Genomic DNA, 6,311 nt, shown 5'->3' with positions numbered 1-6,311 from the left:
AGAAAAAAAATTGTTTTTTAAAAATAATTTAATTAATAAAATACCACTAGTATTTATATTTTAAAATGTTGGAAAATATTAAATAAAAATATCTTGATTAAGAATTATTAATCTAAGATATTAGTTTGATTTGAGTTAATTTTAGATTTTTTTTTATTAAACTATGGTCTGATTTTGAAATATGCCTTTTAATTATGAATATCTTGAATTTACTATTTAAGTATACATCAATGAAATAAACTCTTTTCAAGTAAAATGAATTAACAACTTTATATATTTATCAATTTAGATGATATATAATATGTCTCATTAACAATTTAACACAAAATAAATAATAAATAATTATTTTTTATTATATATATTTTTTTCCAAACAATTATCATTCTCTCTTTTAGATCATCTCTAACCTACCCTTACCCCCAAAATATGTTTTTTCACTCTCTCTACAGCCGGGGAATTTGATCAAATGACGCTCAAAAGAATGTGGGAAATTTGAGGAGATGACCCTACTAATAGGCCTAATAGCGGAAAGTGCAGAGCTAAAAAAAAAAAAGCATTGGTGGACGATAATGCCCAGTTACTTTGTACAGATGACCCTTACTGTTTTTGAACGAAAATGTCCCAGTTGCATCACGCAACCTCAAGTTGCGTGACGCAATTTTTTATTTTTTTATTTTTAAAAACTTTAATTATGAATTTTTTTGGACGAAAATGTCCCAGTTACGTCACGCAACCCCAGTTGTGTCACGCAATTGCGAGACGAAAAAAAATTGGTTGCGTCACGCAACTGGAGTTGCGTTACGCAAGGGTATAATTGTCATTAAAAAAAGAGGGTCACCAGCGCTATTTAAATTATGCGCTCACACTATCCTCATTTAGGCCTATCAGTGGGGTCATTTTCTCAAATTTTCCAATAAGGTCATTCTCAAAACTGACCTTAATAATTTCAATTTTTTAATAAAATTGGACAACTTTACCCTTTCAATTATTTTTTTTAATCATTTTCCCTCTCATTTCACAGTTCCCAATCCATTTCACTTAACCCACTTTCTCTCTTTTCCTTTCCCCTTCTCCCCCGCGACCCAACTGGCACCGGGATCCCCTACCACCCCGCACCCATTCTCATCTCCTCATCTCACCAAGCAACGCCGCAGAACGACGAGACCCACCTGCAACGCCGGATGACGACGAGACCCAGCAGCATCGCCGTCCGACCAGCATCATCGCCTTCAAAATGAGTATGTTCATTTCTTTCATTCCCATTTAGTTGAACACTCAATATGTTTGGTACGTTTGAAATGCTGTGTCAAAATGGGTATGTTTACTACACTACCCACGCAATTTCAGTGGCATCCCACGACCCACGCACCACAACCCACGACCACGACCCACGCACGATTTTGTCTCACGCAATCTGAGTGGCGTCCCACGCACCACGACCCACGCACCACGATCCACGACCACGACCCACGCACCATGACCCACGACCCACACACGATTGCGTCCCACGCACCACGACCTTGGATAACAAGAATCACATTTAGAAGTACTTGCATCCAATGATCTTGAATGTGACAATCTTGGTTCGATCTGCCATGTAGATACTCTGATCCTCGGGAATTATATTGAAGAGATAGTGGTTTCAGCCGTATCTTACCATTTAATGAATAACAAGAATCCTGAATATATAAATGGGAAGCTGGTAATATCATCAGCCAGGTAGAACCAGTTTTCTTTTGTTGGATTTTTTCCTCCTTATAATCGGTCGGTTCGATATAATTTGCTATTGGTCATTGGAACAGCTTATCCCATGGATTTAGCATCTTCTAGGATGGAAAGGCTGTGAAAGAGATACTCTTAAGTGGAGGCAAATGCTGAATCATTAAAGGTTTCTTCTTCTTCATTTCCTTCCAAATTTTCATGAATGTCTCACTTGTTTCTATTGTTTCAAAAAACCGAAGTGGAAGCTGCAACGAAGCCTGAGGCGTGTAATGAACTACGTCGGGCCTGATTTTCTCATATTATGAGAGTACGTAGGCAACCTCTCACGAGGTTCGACCCTAAAAAATCACATCTTTTGTAATGAACTACGTCAGGCCTGATTTTCTCATATTATGAGAGTACGTAGGCAACCTCTCATGAGGTTCGGCCCTAAAAAAATCACATCTTTTGTAATGAACTACGTCGGGCCTGATTTTCTCATATTATGAGAGTATGTAGGCAACCTCTCACGAGGTTCGGCCCTAAAAAAATCACATCTTTTGTAATGAACTACGTTGGACCTGAATTCCCTTAGCTATGGGATACGTAGGCAGCTTGTATGAGCCCGATCCTAAACTTTTTATAAATACACAACCCCTATGTCAACACTAGGGTCATTTTTTATTAAAATAAAAATGATGGTTAAAATGATGAACGTTTAGCTTAAGTAAAAAGCTAACCTTGACCAGGTCAAACGTCAAAACCCAACATCGAAATTAGGGGCATTCAAAATAATCAAATGCTTTCACGCAATTGATCATGATCACATTGAGACGATTATTGACCTTTGATCTCTTTAAATGAATGATGGATAAAGAAATTAACACGAAAAGTGAAACGAGGATTTAGAAAATAAGTAAGGATAAGGAAAGGTCAATCATTTCCTTGACTGTCTCAAAAGGAGCCAAAGTAACTCTTGAAATTCGAATAGAGTGCTATCTGACTAAACTCACTCGAAAGTCTTACGGAGCGTCTGAAACATTGTTGGAAAAGCTCGTGGAAAAAGTCAAAATGCCCAAACTTGGAACCAATGTTACCAACAGAGGCGTTTCATCTCTAAAGGAGGTTATGCGTAAGAACTCAATGTCTCTAAAAAATAAAAAAATAAACAAGAACTTATATTAAACAAGATTGTGTTGGTTGAGATATTGAAATCACCACTAGTTGTTCGACCTAGACTCTTGTTTGGAGTGCTAAATGCAAGAACAAAAGTGTATCGATTCTATCAGATATACCCCGGTCGTTGGAAGAAAAATTGTGAAAAGACACTCATAATGGTTGAGATATTGAAATCACCACTTGTTGTTCACCTAGACTTTTGTCAGATTTTCTAAAGGCAAGAACAAGAGTGTATCGATTCTATTAGATATACCTCGAGTATGTCTAAGTAAATACATTTTAAGGCTTAGAGTTCGAAGCACATAACTTCCTAAAGAGAAACGAGATTTAACCTCATGGTACGTGGTTGAAAGATTAAGCTTGACGTGAACTTCATATATTGATGTTCGAGCTTATAGGATCCTTCAAGGAAATCGATGTTATCGTTCGTACTAGAGTTTGAATTCGTAATTGATAAACTCTGTGTGCAAGAAATGCACTTACGATTGGTCTCCTTTTGAATAGTCAAAGAGACAATGTACTGAACCAGTTCTTGAAAATATTTTGATCCAACGTCACAAAAAATGTGAGAACGTAGAGGCGCTAAAATACCTAGTAAGTTAAGAAGGTGTACATTTCGTTTCTCAAAGTGTGGTTAACTAATCAATTGATAAAAATTAAGGAACCCTCTATACTAGGGGCATTTTTATTAAAATAAAAATGAAAAAAGTATTTAGTTATTTGGCTTAAGTGGACAAGCTAAGTAATTTAAAATTTCTTAGTTTAAGTGAACAAGCTAGATTTAGTTATTTAGCTTAAGTGGACAAGCTAAAAGATATTTCTTAGCTCAGGTGGGCAACTAAATAATAGTCAGGTTAAAAGTAGAAACACTTCAGGGTTCTTAGTTTAAGTAGACAAACTAAGTCAAACACAAGAGTTTCATTTCTTATCTTAAGTTGACAAACTACAAAGATATTTCTTAGTTTAAGTGGACAAATTAAGTTATAACACAGGGTTCATAATTTAAGTGGACAAACTAAGTCAAAACGTAAGATTTTCGTTTCTTAACTAAAGTGGACAAGTTAAGTCGAACACCATAAAATTTTAATTCTTAGTTTAAGCGGACAAACTAAGTCAAACACAAGAGTTTCATTTCTTAGTTTAAGTGGACAAACTACAAAGATATTTCTTAGTTTAAGTGGACAAGCTAAATAGAGAATAACTTAGCTTAAGTGGACAAGCTACAAAGATATTCCTTAGTTTAAGTGGACAAATTAAGTTATGACACAGGGTCCTTAGTTTAAGTGGACAAATTAAGCTCAAAACCAATAATTGACAAGATGAACTAAATGGATAGTCGTTGAATTTTAAATTCTCCAACAAACATCATACGAGCATCAGGTTGGAAATGTCGTGAACATGAGAATTATCAAGTTTTATCTCTCTATCTTTTAATTGTTTTCCATAAATAAATCCAAGAAAAATAATAAATTTGGGAGATTCAAATAAAGTGCTTATTACTCAAGCTTGGACATGCGTTTTACCAAAACCAAAATTTTCATTCAAACTTTGTCCAAGAGGGGCATACTGTAGACACTCATTTTTGTTCCCCCAAATTTTATTATTTTAAAAGGTTAATAGCACTGGAATTAGAAATTATTTTTAAGGAACAATGCCGTATTATTTGGATCATAAAATAATTAATTGAAAGATTATTTTAAAAATCCGAGTGTTACAAATAAATAATTAAGGTGAATAATAGATTAAAGGAATTATTATCATTATTTATTAGGTATTTTGGGAAATATAAAAATTAATTGACCAAAATATATTAATAATTAAAGTTTAAAAAAAAAAATAATCTATTATTATCTATAAATATATTGGATGTTAAAGTATAAAATAAAATATAAAATAATAAATGGTAAGTTGATTAATAATCAATATACTCTTATTTTTTATTTTATTTAGAAATATTTTAAAAATGCATAAATAAGATGTAACAAATATATATGATTGATATTAATTTTATTATTTTTTATTTTGCAGGCCCATTAATTTATAAAGGAAATAAATAAAAAGACCAAATCCAAAAAATATGAGAGGCCCATCAACAATGAAATCCAAACAAATAATATATATATATTTTGATATTATTATGATTATTATTTTATTTTTATTTTGTATACAGAAAGAATTAAGCACAAACCTAATGAAAGCAAGCCCATCAGAGTACGAGTACGCCTAATACAAAAAGACTTAGATAAAAATATCCCTAGTTGAAGATAATTAAAAGAAAAGAGATTTTTTTGTAAACCTTCACGGCTGCCCCTCACTACACGACTTCTTCCTTCCAGAGAGAGTGAGCGAGACTCTCCCGAAGATGAAGGGTTTTTGACCGATTCCCGCTGCCGACTTCCCTCTCAAGCCACGTAGATCTGGTATTCCGATAGATCCGACGACTTCCTCAAGCCAGGTATGCGGTAGATCTGGTCTCCCAATGCCTCCGAGAAGACCTCGTCCTCTGATCTAATCTCCCAGTCGAGAAGTTTGATGTAGTCTCCCAAGACCAGACGCCTATAAAAGGAGATCGAGCAGACGAACAGATGGGGGAAATGAGGAGAAAAAGGGGAGAGAAGATTTGGAGCACAATCACTAACTATCGCTCAAGATATAGTCACAATCACTTAGGAAAGGAAAAAAAGAATGATTTTTCTAAAAATCTTTTAAAATACCAGGAAGAATCGTGCTCCAAATCTTCTCTCCCCTTTTTCTCCTCATTTCCCCCATCTGTTCGTCTGCTCGATCTCCTTTTATAGGCGTCTGGTCTTGGGAGACTAAATCAAATTTATCGACTGGGAGACTATATTAGAGGACGGGGTCTTCTCGGAGGCATTGGGAGACCAGATCTACCGCATATCTGGCTTGAGAAAGTCACTGAATCTATCGGAATACCAAATCTACGTGGCTTGAGATGGAAGTGGGCAACGGGAATCGGTGAAAAACCCTACATCTTCGGGAGAGCCTCACTCTCTCTCTCTCTAGAAGGAAGAAGTCATAGTGAGGGGCGGGTGTGAAGGTTTACAAAAAAAAATCTCTTTTCTTTTAACTATCTTCAACTAGGGCTATTTTTATCTAAGCCTTTTTGTATTATACTATTTTGATGGCATGCTTTAGGTTTTAGGTTTGGGCTTAGTTCTTTCTCTCTACAAAATAAAATAATAATCATAATAATATTAAAATATATATAAATAAAATAATAATCATAATAATATTAAAATATATATATATTATTTGTTTGGATTTCATTGTTGATGGGCCTCTCATATTTTATTAATCAACTTACCATTTATTATTTTATATTTTATTTTATATACTTTAACATCCAATATATTTATAGATAATAATAGATTAATTTTTTTTTTCAAACTTTAATTATTAATATATTTTGG

Source organism: Impatiens glandulifera, chromosome 4 (genome assembly GCF_907164915.1).
Source record: "Impatiens glandulifera chromosome 4, dImpGla2.1, whole genome shotgun sequence".
NCBI lineage: Eukaryota > Viridiplantae > Streptophyta > Magnoliopsida > Ericales > Balsaminaceae > Impatiens > Impatiens glandulifera.
The sequence above is the reverse complement of the archived record's forward strand: the minus strand, read 5'-3'. Positions refer to the sequence as shown.